At 40.2% G+C, this 17,751-nt stretch overlaps 2 protein-coding genes across 15 annotated transcripts in view; one reads left to right on the top strand and one right to left on the bottom strand.

Annotated features, from left to right (window-relative positions):
- LOC108620087 (uncharacterized) overlaps window positions 1-17,751 on the bottom strand; it is a 241,107-nt gene that overhangs the window by 39,623 nt on the left and 183,733 nt on the right. The gene's annotated exons all lie outside the window — the stretch shown is intronic.
- Window positions 1-17,751, top strand: part of fog (folded gastrulation) — a 42,079-nt gene that overhangs the window by 987 nt on the left and 23,341 nt on the right. For 3 of the 4 annotated variants that reach the window (XM_089474710.1, XM_089474711.1, XM_089474712.1), the window contains exons 2-3: window positions 394-1,337; window positions 14,842-14,989. The gene's annotated coding sequence lies outside the window, so the exon portion shown is untranslated. The remainder of the gene's footprint in view (window positions 1-393; window positions 1,338-14,841; window positions 14,990-17,751) is intronic. The other variant, XM_089474713.1, reaches the window with a different exon arrangement.

The following is a 17,751-nucleotide window of genomic DNA, read 5'->3' on the forward strand; positions in this document are numbered from 1 at the left end:
CACATAGATATATGTATGTATGTATGTCGATACATGTGTGCATGTATTCATGTAAATTGACTTATTTATGTGTTGTGAAACACACGCGACATTCGCTTGTTGTTGTTGCTGTTGGCTATTGTTACAACAGCAACAGGCGCCGATAATTTATAATCTCATATATATAATATGTATATAATATATGTTTGTGTATGCATGTATGTATGTGTATTTGTGCATGTTGAAATTATAATCTTTTACAATTTGTTGCTGTTGTTGTTGGCACAACAAAGTGCATACATACATACATATATAAATATATACATATACTTGCATATATACATATACATATATATTCAATATTTTCAATATATTAAATCTTGTTTTTTTTTTTTAATTTTACAATTTTTACAGTTATGTTTTGTATCCACTGTGCGTGCGTTTTCTGCTTCGTTTAATACACACTACGAATTCAATTTATTTCCATAAATAATACATATTATTGTTGTTGTTGCTACCGTGTAAAATTGTGACTATAAATTGACTTTTATATTATTTTATTTTCATTTTCATTTCGCCTGTGTGTGTGTGCTTTTTTTTTCTTGTGTGCAAAATCTTTTTCTTTGTGAACGCGGATTCATCAATGCGTCTGTGTGCGTGTGTCTATGTGCGTCGCATTGTATGTGCGTGTGTGTGTGCTGCCATGTGAGGCGCTTGCACTACAACAACAACAACAAACAGTTCTCATAATGCTAGCAACAACAGCTACGAGAGCGACTAAGAAAAAATGAAAGGCAACAAGCGACAAGAAAACTTTAAGCAATTAAACAAAATTTAGATAAAAAAAAAAATAAATAAATAAAAAAAATAATACAAACCGAAAAAGCAACAAAAGCAAAGCCCGCAACGATAACAACAAATATTTGGAGCATGGTTCTAAGCCCAACAACAACAACAACAGCGTGAAATAAATATAACAAATAAAACAACAACAACAACAACAAAAGAAGGAAAACATAAACGCACAAGATTCGTGTTTAATATTTATGCGTTTGCTAATTTATTTTACAATCATTTTGTATTAACCCAAAAAAAAAAAAAAAAAACAACAAAAACAACGCGTCAAATCAGCGAACGACAAGAAAAAAAAAAACAAACACAAACAAACCAAATAGCAATAACTGCAACAATAACAACAGCAAAAGGCACCGCGTTGACAACAGCAGCAGCAACAACAACAACAACAGTAACCGCAACAACGCATGCGTAACTGTTGTTGCCTCTGCGCTCTTCTGCCACCGCCGCCTTCTTCTTCGTCTTCTTCTTCTGCTTGCGCCTGGGATATAAAGCAGTTAAATGTAAGTAGTTGTTGTTATTTCTTTTCTTTGCTCTTTCTTTAGGTTTATATACTACATACATAAATATTTTATTTGACTTTATTATAATTATTGCCTTTTGTTGGCTGTGCAAATTGAAAACATGTTTTAAATGCAAATTCAATTAAATTTCGCCGTTAACCATGGCTGAGAGAGAGTGAGAGAGGGAGCGTGAGTGGGAGTGGGAGCGAGATAGGGCTAGAGCATGTCGGATTAGGCGTGCGCTGCTTGCCATTTGGAAGCTATCAGACAGATCCTTGCCGTTATCCCTGGGCCAGGCCCAGCAGCTGCTGTGGCCTTTGACCTTTTCGCTAATTGCAGGCGCGATGCGAACGCCGCGGCGCCGCGGATGTGATCGCTGGCTGTCCGGCATCAGCTGCGGCCGGTTTTCGCTGACGAGATCGCATCGAAATACCAAGAAATGCTCACTTGATTGGAGATTTTGCAATGCAAAGAGAGTGCGATTACTTAAATCTCTTTTGTCTTTCCGTTTTTTTTTTCTTTTTTTTTTTTCTTTTTTCATGCATAAATAAATATTTTTCAAATATCTCAACTGGTTTTTAGCTGATCAATCTTGATCATCAACTTGTGCTTCGAGTTTTTTGCCTTTGGTGTGTTTTTCAACAACTTAACGGTTCTTAAGTTGTCAATTCATGCTTTATAGCTATTCATATTGATTATTTTGATAGAACTTAATCAGTTATTATTTAATATAAACGGATTCTGAATACTGAATTCTTGGAAGCGATCTCTTGGGATGTACCTGAGTTAGACCTGCACTCAATTAAGTCTAAGTTCTGATATATTGATTGGTTTCGATGTAGTAGTAGTAGAAGAATTTAGTAATACTTTCTGCATGTCTCGGTTATCAAGTCTATACTTAAATCTAGATCATAAACTTTATATAAATCGACTTTGATCAGCTTTAATCGCAGCTCAATTCACACTAAATCCTTTAGTAGAGCTCCCTCTCTCTGTCTCTCTTATGTTGCTATGTTGCTATTCCAAGTCACGTAATCCCAGTCCAGCAGTAATATTAACCTAAATCGATAGATGAAGAGTTTTCACGGCCCATTGAACCGTTTGACCTTCGCTTGGGTCTTATCAGAACAAAAGTCGCAAAATGGACTGAACATTTGGCAAAACAACAAATTCTATTATTTATACAGCTAATGATCATGACGACGATGATGATGGTGACGACGATGATGATGATGATGTCATTGGTGTTATCAGTGGGTGCTCGAGTCCCATGGGTCTATATGCATATATGTGTGTGTGAGTGTGTGTGGCAAACCGATCATTTCCGCTAGACAGCCAGACAGCTCGACCGCCCTCATATTCCCAGTGAAGCATCTAATGAAATTTAACATTTGGCATTCGGCATTTCGGCTCTCAGCCCCCAGCCCTGGGAATTACCAAAAATTGTTGACATCCGATTCACAAAAGCAGAGTTCAAATGGTTTTCCACCCAAAACTTCGTGTTTAGGCATTAGAAAGTGTTACAAACGGCACGCAAATCAAATTAAGTACTTTACACACACACATGCACTACCTCTCTCTCTCTGTCTCTGTCTCTCTCTCTCTCTCTCACTACTGTACATAAATCAGCAACGAAACACGAACTCATTTTCGTGAGGCTCTCAATTGCCTAGCCTCCGCCGACTCCTGCCGCACACCCCAGTCGGACTCACGCCGTGACCCAGTCGGATTTTGCCCGCTGAAATAGTGGTATATGTGTGCATACATGTGCATGTGTATGCGCTCGCAGGCTAAACGCATTTGCCAGTTCGACTGGCCTAGGGTCGCAAAGAATGCAAAGTACGTGCCTTTGGAGCGCTGCGCCGTGACCTCAGCTTCCGTTTTGTATTACTGCCAATCGGCCAGAGTTTTGGTGTTAGCTTTTGATTTCGCCTCGCTTGTCCAGCGAGCAGCTGCAATTCAGCTAATGCGCTGCCAGCTGCACGAATTCTGTAATATTCGGTTACAGCAAAAATATCAGCAGAGCGCGAACGGAACAGCGAAATATATTTGCTCTCTGTCTGTTTTCATTGTTAACGAGCGAAGCAGAGGTTAAGCGGATCGTGTAGCAGAAAAAAAAAAACACGAATAATAAAAAAAAATTTATATTGAAGCAGACGGAATATTCTAGCTTAAAACTGATTGATTCTACAGCATTTTCTGCTTTTATTCAATATAAAAATATGATTTTAAAAATAGATATTAGAGATAGAGATAGATATTATTGCACTCAAAGTGCAACCTATTTAAACGGTTATATTCTCGCTTTACAAACTAATTATTATTTACATCAAAGTACCAATGTCTGTAAATAATTTGGAATTTTGAATGCATTTACTTTGGTTCAATATGAGTAACTGTTGCCTTAAGACGATCAAAATCTCCTTTTGGAGATTGCTGAAACTATTGCTTAGCATGTTAAAGGAGTAAAATATATTAGATAGACTGAAAAGAGATTGTACAACTTAGGCGATATATATATATTATGAATTTCAATTTGAAGATTGTTAAGGCCTTAGCTTAGCCTGTGAAAGTAGGGTATATATAGCATGGGTAGTTAGACTATATATATGTATATGTATATATACATACATATTTCATAGTAATCTATGTTTACATTCCCATTCTCTCATTTCATTTCAAGGGGATGATAACATATAAAGCAGGTAGTATAAGTAAATCTATATATTTAATAGATATCTATGTTTTCAATATCCTTCTCGAATTTCTATTTGAAGTCTTTTAAATCCTTAGCTTAGCCTGTGAGAGGACTATATATATATATATATATATATATATGGTACATCTATGTACTTTCTCTCTCTCTCTCTATTCCATAGTTATCTACATCATCATTACATCATCAATCTCGATTTCATTTGGAAGATTGCTAAGAGTTTAGCTTGGTCTCTAAAAGGGATATCAAAAGGCATAGTAAACGAAACAACTCTGGCTCTATATACCTATTTCACGGATATCTCCATTTACATCAGCCTCCTCGCTCTCTGTAGCTGTAAAAGCTATTAGCTTCATGATTAGCATTTTCCATGGTAATGCACTGATGAATCGATAAAATCTTTTACTATTGATGATATCGTATGGTACAATAATAACAATGGATGTATTATTAAGTATTATAATAGATGCTATGAATATATTTGTTTGTTGTTTTCTGTATAATTGCGGACAACTAAATATCTAAATGAATCGCAGCTGTTAATATTTTAGCCACAAACAGTTACCCTAACTGTTTATATAAAGTTCAAATCCAAATTGGATAACGCACTTGACCTTTCCGTGCCACCTGAACCGCAATCGGTTTGTGTGTGTGTGTGTGTGTGTGTGGGTGGGTGAGTTGGCTAGATTGAAATGCCAAAACGCAAGTGGCCGCTGCTTAGAATCCCCCATAAGCGGGCTCCAGCTGTCCCCAAGCTGCGCTAGCCATGTGCAGCGTAGCGTTGCAAGAGTTGCTGCTGCTCTGCCTCTGCTGCCGCTCTGCTTCTATCCACTGGGCAGTCAGTTATTTGAGCATGAAATGCCGTCACAGGGTGACTCGGGGCGGCTTGTGCCGCCGCACTGAGTCATCGGCGTCGCCCGCTTAAGCCCAGCGAAGCGTCAAAGTGTCGACGAACGTCGCGAGGAGCCGAGCGAGAGAGACAGAGCGAGTGTGCGAGAGAGAGAGAGAGAGGGAGCAGGCAGGCAGCAGTCGCAGCAGGAATGGTAATTGGCCGCGGGGTAAGCGGAAGGAGGCGGGAAGGGGTTGGCTGATTTGATTGCGGCAGCGCATGTTACGCTTTTGTGGTCATTGTTGTTGTTGTTGTTGGTGTTGCTGTTGTTGCTGCTGTTGTTGTTGCTGCTGCTGCCGGCAGCAAGCGGAAGCAGTAAACAGTTTGGGGCAGCGGCCGCCTAATCGCCAACGATCGACGCAGCTAGCTGAGCACTGGCTGCCACAATTGGCCCACAGGTGCAGCGGTTGACTGCCTCGTTTGATGCCTATAGTGCAACAGCAGCAACAACAACAGCAGCAGCAACAACAACAGCAGCAGCAGCAGCAGCAGCAGCGGCTATTACAATGCGACTTTTTTTTTTATTGTTTTCATTTGGCTTTGCTCGTAATTTACATTACACTCCATGGCCGACAGTCGTCGTTTGTCTTTCTTTATGATGCCTCCACGTCTTCGTCGTCGCCGTCAACGAGGGCGACTGGTGGTGGGAGGGGCGTGCCGCGCAGGGGGCGGTGGTTGAGCGAAGCAGACCTTCTTCCGTTGCTGCCGCTGCTGTTGCTGCTATTCTCGCTGCTGCTGCTGCTGCTATCACTGCTGCTGCTGCTGTTTCTGATATAAGCCAAAGCTCAGTCGACGTCACAGCTGAATGCGTCGCTGCTACTTCCGCTTACAGTTGTTGTTTCTTTCATTCTGCTTCTTCTTCTTCTTTTATTACACTTTATTACACATTTTATATTCCGTTTTCATTTCTATTTCTACTGTTGCTGCTGCTGTCGTCCGTTGTTGTTGCTGTTGTTGCTGCTGCTGCTGTCGCCTCTGTTGCTGTTTTTGGTAAATGATTTAATTATTTTAAATTTGTGTTGCCTCTGTTGCGTTTTTTTTTTCGTGTTTCTGCTTTGCTGTTTACTTGTTTCTTGTTGTGTCAGCCGCATTTGCATGTGCGACCAGCCACGCCTCCCCCAACACACACACGCACACGCACACAGGCGCGCGCCCACCCTCGGGCATGCAGGGGTATTGCTTGGCATGTTATTTGGGAAAGCATAAAAATAAACTGAAAATTAAACGTTGTCAACCGCAAATGTGACAAGCACTTAATTTTCATGCATGTAAAGTGCGACAAGTGGAGGCCAGCATAGCAGGAAGGCAACCGGCGAGTGGTCCTGGATTGGCCGGCCAGGATCTACACGCATACACACACACACACACACACGAGCAGAGCCAGGCGACAAGCTTTTATGTCCAGGGAGCTGAACTAGAGACGACAAAGAAGATGAAGAAGCGAAAATGATGGAGAAGAATAAAGAATAAGAGAATTAACTCAATCAATATACAAAGAAATCAAGATTATTGTAGTAAAAAATATAAAGAATTCCTGATATAGAAAATAGCGGAGGAAACAAAGAAAGGCCTAGAGAATCTAGGGTGGAAAATAACAAAGTCACAGAAGTCATATCATAAATAAAAGAAAGAGAGAGAGAGCAATGAGACTAATAGGGAAAGAGAGAGAGAGAGAGAGCGATGAGACTAATAGGGAAAGAGAGAGAGAGCGGGAGAGAGAGAGAGAAAGAGCGAAAGAGAGTAAGTTAGAATGGGAGAGATGGACAGAGAGAGATGGAGAGAGACAAATAGAAGTAAGGCAGATGGCGAAAACGAAAGAGAGAGAGAGAGAGTAATAGAAAGAGAGACCTATAGAGGGAGAGAGAGAGACATAGAAAGACAAAAATGAACAAAAATAAAGAATCATAAAGAGAAAAAGAGAGAGAGAGAGAATATTAAGAAAGTGAGGTAGACAATACAAAGACAGAGTCAGAGGGAAAGAGGTAATAATAGAGAAAGATAGACAGATAGGGGCTGAGTGAGTGAGAGAGAGAGAGACAGAAAGAAAAGATAGGAATATAAAAGGAAAAGGATTGAGAGCGAGAAGCAACACAGAGGCAGACAGAGAGAGAGAGAGGCACACAGAATGAAACAGAATAATGAAAATATATGTATGTACATATACAATATTTAAAATTCACCAAGTTCCTCAATTTCAATGCATCTAATTCTTAACTCTTAAACAAAGAATAAACTAGCTGAAAACAAATGAAATAAATTGAAAATAAAAACATTTGGACCGAACAAGTGTTCTAGAATGTTGAATTCTAGAATATCCCCATCAAGTCGAATATCTCGCATCGCATATTTCCGCATTCAACTCTGCAGTTCTGGAACATTCAGGCAAAACAGTTGCGACAATTTTGTTAGCTGGACAGCAGTGCACCTGTTTGTCTGTGTGAGTGTGTGTGTGTGACATATGTGTGTGTGTGCGCGCGTGTGTGTGTGTGTGTGTCAAGTGTGAAAGCATATGTTTTTACAATGCTAACGTGATGGAAGCTGCATGGCAGGAGAACAAAGCAGAGCAGAGCGTGTGTTGTGGCTTGTGAATGTGAATGCAGCCAAGGAGAGGCAGGAGCAGCAGGAGGAGGAGCAGCAGGAGGAGGAGCAGGAGCGAGAGCAACCTCAATGTGCGCGGCGTGGCATTTGGTTTGGGCCAGGGCTCGTTAGGGATCACTCTTGTTGTGCATTGCAGTTTTTGGTATGCGCAAAATGGAAACGCGTGTTTTTACCCGCCACGTTTGTCGCTCTTGTTGTTGTTGTTGTTGTTGCTGTTGTTGTTGCTGCTGGCGGCAGCAACACCCACGACCCCTGGGCTAGCTGGCGCATGTTGATGCCGAGGTAAGCCGAGGTGCCAAATGGGGAATGGGGCCAACAGCGACGCTGGCATCCGCTACAGCTGTTTGCGGTAGCCGGCGCTGTTTTGCTTGACAATGCTCATTTCAGTTTGTGGCCCTCAAAACTGTATGTGTGTGTATGTGTGTGCATATGTGTATGTATGTATGTGTTTTATATATTGTATATATATCATATTGTTATCATATTGTGTTGTTTTATTAGGTTTGTTTATTATTCATTTTCTTTTTTTTTTTTCTTCTTCTTCTTTTTGAAGTAACGACACCAGCAACAAACAACAAACAACATAATTTTATTATCTGATTAACGTGAAAAAACTCGCTTTTGCTTTTTATGTAAACTAACTAAAGTCAAATAAAACTCAGCTTTTCGCTTTCCATTGCGCTAAACTTAATTTGAGGCGTGCCAAGAGGCCTGATCACATGATGTTTGCACCCAGGGCTATGCGTAGCGAATCACTGACAACAGCAACAGCAACAGCAACAACAGCAACAAGAGCAATAATTGCTGCTGCATTGTGTTCTTGTTGTGCGGGGCCAAGAGTCGAATTATGTGAGAAATGTATTAAAATTTGTTGCGACAGCGAAATGCAAGCATGCCAATTGCCAGCAACACCAGCAGCACCAACAGCAGCAACAACAACAACAACAACATCAACAACAGCTATTGCCTTTGCTATCACAGCCAGCCCTCTGCTTCATGCGCCCACACCAATGCCAGCAATTGCAGCGGGGCCAAGCAAGCAGCAGCTGCAGCAGCTGTTGCTGCTGTTGTTGTTGCTGTTGCTGCTGCTGCTGCTGGCTGTGTGGCATCTTTTGCAGAAGTTTTCCCATGAACTGATGGCGCCCTCTTTGCTGAATGGGCGATTGGCCGTGTGACCGCCGCTGACATGTTGCTGATGCCTTCGGCAGCAACAGCAGGGGCAACAGCAACAGCAGCAGCAGCAGCAACAACAACTAATAAGAACAACAGTAGCCGCATTGTTGGCAGTTGTTAACGTTGTGTGCTGTCAATGATTTTGTGGTTCAAGCAATTCAATTGAAAATGCAATGCAATGCATTAGGCGATGATGACGTTGTCGGAGGACGAGCACGAATGACGATGACGATGACGAAGACGAAGACGAGGCTGCTGACTGAACAATGCGAGTCATGGGTGGGCCATGGATCGGACCAAAGCTATCCGCCGATCACGACCAGGCGGCCCTTCTCAATTGTTGTTGCTGCTGCCATTGCTATTGCTATTGCTGGAGTTGTCGTTGCTGTTGCTGTTGTTGTTGTTGTTGTTGTCGTGCAATGGAACGTGAGATGGCAGATAAATCAATGCCGGCCACAGCAGCAATATATGCTGGCATTGTTGTTGCTCCACATTCAAAATCATTGAACTAATGAGCGGGCCTGTTAGCGGCGGCCGCAGCAGCCACAGCTGCAACATGTTGCTGCGATGAAGACACACGGCAGCAGCAGCAGCAGCAGCAGCAGTACCAACAGCAACAACAACAACAACAACAACAACAACAATTGTGATAAGCACAGCCATAGAAAGTTTAATGACTTTAACAAAGGCACAGGGAGAGCGAGAAAGACAAAGAGAGAGAGAGAGAGAGAGAGAGAGAGAGAGAGAGAGAGAGAGAAGTACACACCGAGTGGGAGAGAGAGAGAGACCACAATCGTATGCCAACTTTGTCTAATCGAAATCAAAAACAAAACCACATTTAAAGTCGCAAAAACAAAACAAAAACAAAAACAAAAACAAAAAAAACAAATGGAAACATCGGGCGAACATTGACCTCCATTGAACTGATCGTCAGCTCCTCCCCAGGGGCGGTGGGTGTGCCAAGGGGGGGGGGGGGGGGGGGGAGGCAGTGGGGCCTGTGCTGCTGGGGGCAGGCTGTATGTCATGCTGTCACATAGATTACAACAACTGCGCAACAGCTACGACAGCCATGGCTATAGCTATAGCTAGAGCTCAAGCTATAAAGCAGCGATTATAGCTGAAGCTAAATAGCCGTAAATATAGGTAGATTACGGCTAAGCAGCTGAAATGTCGACTAAAGTTGAAGCTGAAGATTAAGCTAGTTAATAACTATTTTAGCTATAGCCAAAATCATAGAGTCGACTAGTTTAGCTTTAGATATGTGTGATTAGAGATTTGGCTCTAAACAAGCTAAAAACAAGCTGCTTAGCTCTTTTATGGCCATAGGCTGAAGCATTTGGCTGAATCGTAGGCCTAAATATTGTTCAAACTGAAGAGTTCTGCCGAAGTTTCAGCTAGAACTGAATAGCTGAGAAGTTGAAGATTTCCGCTAAAGCTTCAGCTAGAGCTGAATAGCTGAAAAGCTAATTGGCTTAAAATTTTTGCCGAAGTTTCGGCAGAAAAGTTGACTGGTTAAAGATTTCCTTCGCTATTTAGCTATTTAGCAGCTGACTTAGCTATACTAGCTATAGCTAGATATTAAATTAATTTAGGCTATAACAGTTTGGCTTTAGCTGTTAAGCTACTTAACAGCTGATTGAACTACACTTGCTAAAATTATAGCTAGTATGGATTTCGGCTATAAATTTTTGGCTATAGCTGTTTACATATGTATATAAATCTAGCTACTTTTATGCAGTTGCTTTATAGATTTAGCTATATTAAAGCTGTTTTTTCATAAATCTAGCTCAGTTTAGGTCTACATATCGTCAATCATATAAAGATATTGACGTGGCTATTTAAAGCCACATTTCAAGCTATATTTATGAATATACTATAACGGCATATTTCTGTTGATAATGGTTAATGGTTACAGAAATCGACGGTTGGGCTCTTTGACCCGCTTGAAGCACCCCCGGACAACTATGCGGCTTTTGACTGTCCCTGAGTTGAACTCAAGCTGTGGTGGGGTCGTAGAGCAGAGCGGCGGCAGGGAGAGAGGGAGGGAGCTAAGCGGACTTCTCCTTGTCATTGTCAGTTGCAATTAATTAAGCTTTAATCATGTCTTGGCCATGCAATCACTTTCGGATCTGTTGCAATCGACAGACGCAGAGTTCAAGCCTCAGGCATTCAAGTTTCTGCTGCAGCAGCGGTAGTGGCAGAGGTAGAGGCAGCGGTAGTGGCAGCGGTAGCTGCGCCACCTCTGTCAGCTCTGTCAGCTGGTTTCATGAATAGCTTACAAATGACTCGCACCACTCAAACCACTCGCAGACGACATTCATGTTTCAGTTGGCAATTATGATTGCATTGAAATTCGTTTCATTATTTCTTGGATTCTGCGCAATATGTGTTGGAGCACTCAAGATTAAGTTATCGAATAAACTTATCGATTGTTGTACGTAATTCCAAGGGCGATAAGCTATATGAGATGTAAGCGATCTCTTAACTAGCTCTAATGAGGCATAAGTGCAAGCTTTTTGATTGTAAGAGACATGAGAGAAGGAACTGTACGAATAGCTCTGAGAGCTCAGCTATAGAGGGAGAGAGAGACAAAGAGGGAACGAGTGAGAGCCAGAGAGAGTGAGAGAGTGAGAGATATACAAAGAGGGAACTAGAGAGAGCCAGAACGATAGAGAGATATATAGGATAAAGATGAATTGTGACTTCAGAGCAAGAAAGCTATAGAAAGACAGAGAGAGAGACAGAGAGGGAGAGAGAGAGAGAGAGAGAGTGGGAGAGAGAGAGAGAATGAGAATGAGAGAGCAATAGCAGCAGTAGTTATACAGACGAACTGAGAATGACCCAAAGAAGAAGAAAGAATTAGAGAAAAGACGGTGTTTCGCAATGGGAGAGAGAGAGAGAAAGAGAGAGAGAGAGAGAGAGTGAGAGAGGGAGAGAGAGAGGAAACATGCAATAGCAGTTACAGAGCCAGATTAAGAAAGAGACAAAAACAGATGGCGAAGAAAAGAGCCACAATAGGGCGAGGGTGTTCCACGAAGAGTGAGAGAGGGAGAGCGAATAATGATGCATCTTACATTCCCTTTCCGTGTGGCAAATGTCCTCTAACACAACTTCTACACTTCGCCTTCGGAATTTTGAAGCTAGCGAGAAAAACAAGCAAGTACTCCCCTCGGAATTATGAAGTGGCGTAACTTCTGCGGCTTGATATGGACTTGTTTTATGAACTGCAAGCCCGACTTCGGCGCTGTTTGCCCGGATAACCCTTCTGGAGCGGAGGCAGCAGAGAAAAGTTTTCATTGCTCATAAATTTTAACGCACTTGGCAATAATGATATTATAATCATTTATTTCTGCTGTCGCAGTTTTGTTTTTTTTTCGCCCCTCCTCTTCTTCTTCTTCTTCTTCGTCATATTTTTTATGGCCAGAAGAAAACAAGTCCAAAATTTGCGTTTAATTTAAAAGTATTTTATTTATTTTTGCATTTAGGTTTTTTTTGTTGCTTTTGTCTTTGCATAAGCGCAAATTATGAACAGCAATAAAAAAGTAACGAAGAAAACAACAACAACAATGGCAACAGCAGCAATCTGCAGAAATGCCAAAAAAAATTAATAAGAAGCCGACGAAGCTGTGAGATGATTGCAAACGTCTCACAGGCAGAAGCTGCGCCGTCAACTCTTGCGTCGACTGCGCCGTCGTCGTCGTTGTCGGCGTCGGCGTAGGCGTCGACTGCGGCGACATTGCTTGGCGCTAATTTGATTTTTGTTGCTTTATCGGCGCCGCGGCGACTGCAGCTGTTGCAGTTGTTATAGTTGTTGTTGTTGTTGTCGTCTGGGGAGTTACATTTTTGACATTTAAACGTGTTTTTGGCACTTGACGCCGCCCGTTACTGTTATTGTTGTTGCTTTTTTCACTTTTTTTTCGTTTGCCTTTGCTTTACTTTTGCTGCTGTTGTTGTTGTTGTTGCTGCTGTTTTTTGTTGGCTCTCTTCTTTTATTGTTCAATTTTTATTATCTTTCTTGATTTGCGTTTTGCTGTTTTTATAGCGCTTGCCTGATTTTGTTGTTGTTGTTGTTGTTGTCTTCTGTTTTTGTTTTTGGTACAAGTTTTCACCACTGTGGCCCACAGCGCCAACCCTTGCCCATGGGTAACTCGAAAATCTGGTGTCCACTCATAGAAATTTCTCAGCCGAATGCAAATTTTACTTTTATGGCTTGGCATGCTTTGGACTTGGCTATTTGCTGCTGACTTACTTACTATCTCTGTATGTCTCTCTCTCTCTCTCTCTCTCTCTCTCTCTCTCTTCTTTCACATTGTATCCCCTCGCTTGAAATGGGAGAAAAACAGAAATTTGATTGCAATTTGGCGCAGTGTACGAACGCACTGTGAGTGATCCTGGCTTGGTCTGCGGGCCGACAAATTGAATGTCAAGTTGAAATGGCAGAAACCTGTTTGATTTCAAATCAACGGCAGCCAAAATAACGATTGAAATAGACACAAAGCGTTGCGTGCGTGGGGGCGTGGCATGTTTAGGGTCCACACTGGCTGGGACATATGGCGTCCATTTCTATTTTTTTTTTGTTTTTTTTTTGTTTTTTTTTGTCATTTTGTTTTTGGTTCCTTTACTTTGGCTGACATCGATTCGGGCGAACGCTCATCGAGGCGTAGAATTAAACTGTCAAATTCAACAAATAACTGGATTTGTTACATCGAATGCCGCTGCACGGCAAATTCGAAAGGAAGGCAACAGAAAGAAAGAGAGCCAAAATATTTCTATGCGCCAGCCCGCACATGGGTCAAAATTTGCCAGGAAATGGCAAATGGGAAACGAGCCATAGCTTAAAGCTATTTAACTTGAGCTCAGCTTCTACAATATTCCAGAGAAACTCATCCACTGATAAAGCTCTATATATATTGTATATATACTTATTTACTATATAAACAGCTTTAATCATCACCCGATTTGGTTGTTGTGTCAAATTTTATGTAAGCACACACAAAAGCTCTGGCTGGAATTATACTCAAGGTCTTTTAAATGGGGTATACATACAGATATAAGTCTGTATATATATATATATATCTGATACGCCCAACACTTACAGCCGCACTTCCTCTCGGCAACAATCGTCGCAAATAGACGCAAAACATTTGCGCATTTACAAATTTGTTTTGGTTTCGTGTTACAAGAACTCAAAAAAAAAAATATATATATATACATATATCAAACTCTGATATGAAAGCACATAGCACACATTCCCAGTTTCAAAATCGTCTAAGCAAAGTATTTTCCTAATTTACCAAATGTCGTATATAGAAATTCTGAAATAACGTAGCGAACTTCCATGAAAGCACATTAAAGCTGTGTCTAAAGCTAATATGCAGTGCTTTCAGTATGAAGTAGACAAAATCTAAAGCAGATTAAGAGTTGAAAAAGTTTGTAATATTACTATGTATATCATCAAATCAGGGTAATTCTTGTTTTAAAACTATTTCCAATGTCTAGATCTGTAGATTTTACTTTTAAAGTACTCTTAAATTAGTTTTTTGTCACTTAAGTCAATTTTTATTATGAAGAATGCCAAAGCTGAAGCATATAAAAAATACAAAAAAAATGCTTTAAACATATTTATGAAATTAGAATAATTCATATTAATAATAATAAAATAATAAAAAAAAAAATAATGCACTTCTATCATCAATTTATGAAACTAAGAAAATGCTTGCTATAAAATATAACAAAAGTTTTTAATATAACTTTCAATTCGCACTGCTCGACTCCTGCCACTGAAGCCCTCAGCATATTGAAGCGTTGTCTTACGTTACTCTGATCAATTTTTATTACGATAAAGGCAAAAGCTGAAGCACATAAAAAATTAAAAAAGCTTTCATCATCAATATATGAAATTAGAAAAATTCTTGTTATGTAACTACTTCAAGTCTCTAAGCTCAAGTGCTTTAAGCTTAGCTTTAACACTACCGTAATGAGCTCTTTAAGCCAAATGCTTAAGCAACTTTCAAACCCGAAAAACCTTTGACTAGATTACGAATTGCAGAAAATTTATTTAAAGTTGATTAATTTCGTGTTTCATATGCTGACTCTTCTACTTGTTTTTCCATTTGCCCTTTTTGCAGCCATCCGTCTGAGAGACTGGGGGAGAGAGAAGGGAGATACGCACACATCCTGCGCCTGGATTGTCAGCCACACTTCAGAGCAAAAAAGTGTTGGTGCTGCATTTGGTATTCCCGCTGTCATTTGACATTTATGTCGCCTGCTTCTGGGGTGAGTAGTGTAATATATGAATACACGGAATCCACATAAATATTGATGAATATTTTTTGGATTTTTGTTAATTTGTTGCTTTCGCGCTGATAAATATTGAAATGTGAAGGGGGCTGTTGGAACGGCGGGGGGGCAGGGGGTGGACAGTCGAACTGCATGATTGTGAATGGTTGAGTTTGGCTTCTGATTGAAATTTATTTTACTATAAATATTTTGTTTTGCTTCAGTTGCTCGATTTCGTTTTTCGCGCTGCTGTTTTAGTTGATTAAACACAATTGTTTACTCGCATTTTTTTCTGTTTTATTTTATTTTATTTCATTTCATTTTATTGAATTTAAATTTTTGTTGTTTTCTTTTTTATTTTTATTTTTTTTTTTTTATTTTGCTGCAAATGCATTTTCTGGCAGAGCTTTTCTTTATCACAACTGCCATAAATTACGCGACTGCGCCGAAATGTTCGCTCTCGCCATGCATAAATATTGCCAATCGACAGCAGCAACAGCAACAGCAACAGCAACAGTTGCTGCTGCTGTGCATCGGCATAAAAATTACAAAATCCAAATTAATGAACTCTCGGCGCTATTAAATTGGTTCAATAACATTTCAATTGCGTTGACATAATTTTAATTAAAATAAAATCAACTACAACAACATATAACCGAAACCCGAAAAGGTACAACAAAAATCCAAAACACACAATAATATTGGATACTCGCAATGAATTTCAAGTGGAGTCCGAGTGCGAGTTCGCTGAGCTGTCGAAATCGAAGCGCTAACGGGGTTATCCAACCAGCGCTCTTTGCGCGATTTGCATTTAATTGCATTTACCAGGGCTGCATGCCTAATATGACCGCCCAGCCACCCCCAAAGTCCCACTAACCGTGTCGCCCCCGCTTAGTACCAGACATGCGGCCAAGGTGGCCTCCAGCTGCCACTGCCTCAGTGTCTCACTGTCCCACTGTCTCACTGTCGCACTGTCTCACTGCGAGAGTCGAATGCCGCGCACCCGGAAGCGATAGCCGCGCGGCCAGATAACTGACCATGTGCCCGACGTACAGTGAGTACTCGGAATACAGAATGTGTGTGACAGAATGAATAATAATAATAAAGCGCACAGCCACCACAGATCGTCGCCACGTCGTTGACGCACTTGCCCCTGCTGCAGCCGCTGGCACTTGCCCCTGAGTGGCTCGAACTCTGCAGAGGGTATGCGCGACTAACAGTTAGGTGGGGCAATTCTTATGCCTCTTCTACTCTACGATTGTTATGGATGCCATACAGAGAGTGAGAGTGAGAGAGAGACAGAGAGAGCAAGAGTACTTTATCGTGTCTTCAAGTGGATTCCAGATATTCCAATATAGTTATCCAACTGGAATACCATCCCCTATAAGAGCTCTCTTCTACAGGGCATATTTACGCAAATCAGTATCTCTACATCACATACATGTATGTAATTCATACATATGGAAAGGCCCATGCCATCTGCATATGTGAGCAAGTCCAAGTGCGATAATGTAAGCAGAATCCAATTCAATTCACGCAGCGCTGCCAGATCTGTAACAGATTTATTTTTAGCCAGATCAAAGTGGAATTGAAATAGAAATTATCAGATTGGCATTTAAATAAATAAATAAAGGTAAACAGTTTTCAGCTTTGCAATATTGTGAATGAATGCATAATGACGGAGCCAGCGAATGGTGGATCGATGCTGCCAGCTGGTCAAAAACATATGCCTGTCTATCAGCGCTCTGGCAACTCAGCCCAAAGGCCTAAAAGGGCAACTGTCTCAAAATGCTAGGAAATTGACGAATTTTTATGTATTTATATTTATATACCAAATAATGGATCGTTTTTTCCTATTTATGTCTTTGAATACAGTTATGTAATTATAATATAGTGAGATAGGCATGAGGTATAACAAGGTATAAGGAGTTAGGTATAAGAATAGGGATATTTTTTACATTGAAAAATAAATTGAGTGTAAATATAGTGTACAGTTATACAAAACTATTGTATGTTAATCAAGCTATCTGCTTAACATATGTATGTCTAACTTTTGGCTTGAATTTGCGTTTCGTAAAGTATTTCTGTTTTATCAACTCGAGTTTCTAGGTTCTCGTAGTGCTTGAAGGTTCTCTTGTATGTATGTATACTATGTATATGAAATATATATTATATATTCCCGAAGATGTTTAGGTGACTGTGTTGATGTTAGAGGTTATACATCATATGATGATAAAACAGAAATACTAATATTGTCTGATATATTGTATTCTCAGGCTTAACACCAGTTTCGCGTATTTAGGGTTATTCTAGTTATGCCAATTTCTATTAGTTTGGCTTCACTATTAAAGAATTGAAAATAGTAAAAAATATATTGAATATTGCATTCTGCTTCAAAAAATTAACTTTAATTTTTAAACTATAGCCCAAATCATATCAAAAATCTCCCCGCACAATATATAATTACAGGGTATCATTGAGTTTAGACCTGCTGGCAGCCCAACACAATTCTTTAAAGTCAGCGTAAATTGCAAAAGAATGAAAGTAAATAATAATGTTAATAAAAAAATATTTTAAATAAAAATGAAAATAGTTGGTGGTGCTTGGTGGCTCGTTGTAGTTCATGGTGTGGGTCAAGTCGTTTAATGTAATAATAATGATAATTATTTATCAATTAAGCAGCTACATTTAATTCAATTTAATGCGAGTATATTGAAACTCTTCTTGCGTTTATTTTATATTTTTTTCATTTTTTATTT

Source organism: Drosophila arizonae, chromosome X (genome assembly GCF_054131065.1).
Source record: "Drosophila arizonae isolate 15081-1271.41 chromosome X, UAZ_ARI_1.0, whole genome shotgun sequence".
NCBI lineage: Eukaryota > Metazoa > Arthropoda > Insecta > Diptera > Drosophilidae > Drosophila > Drosophila arizonae.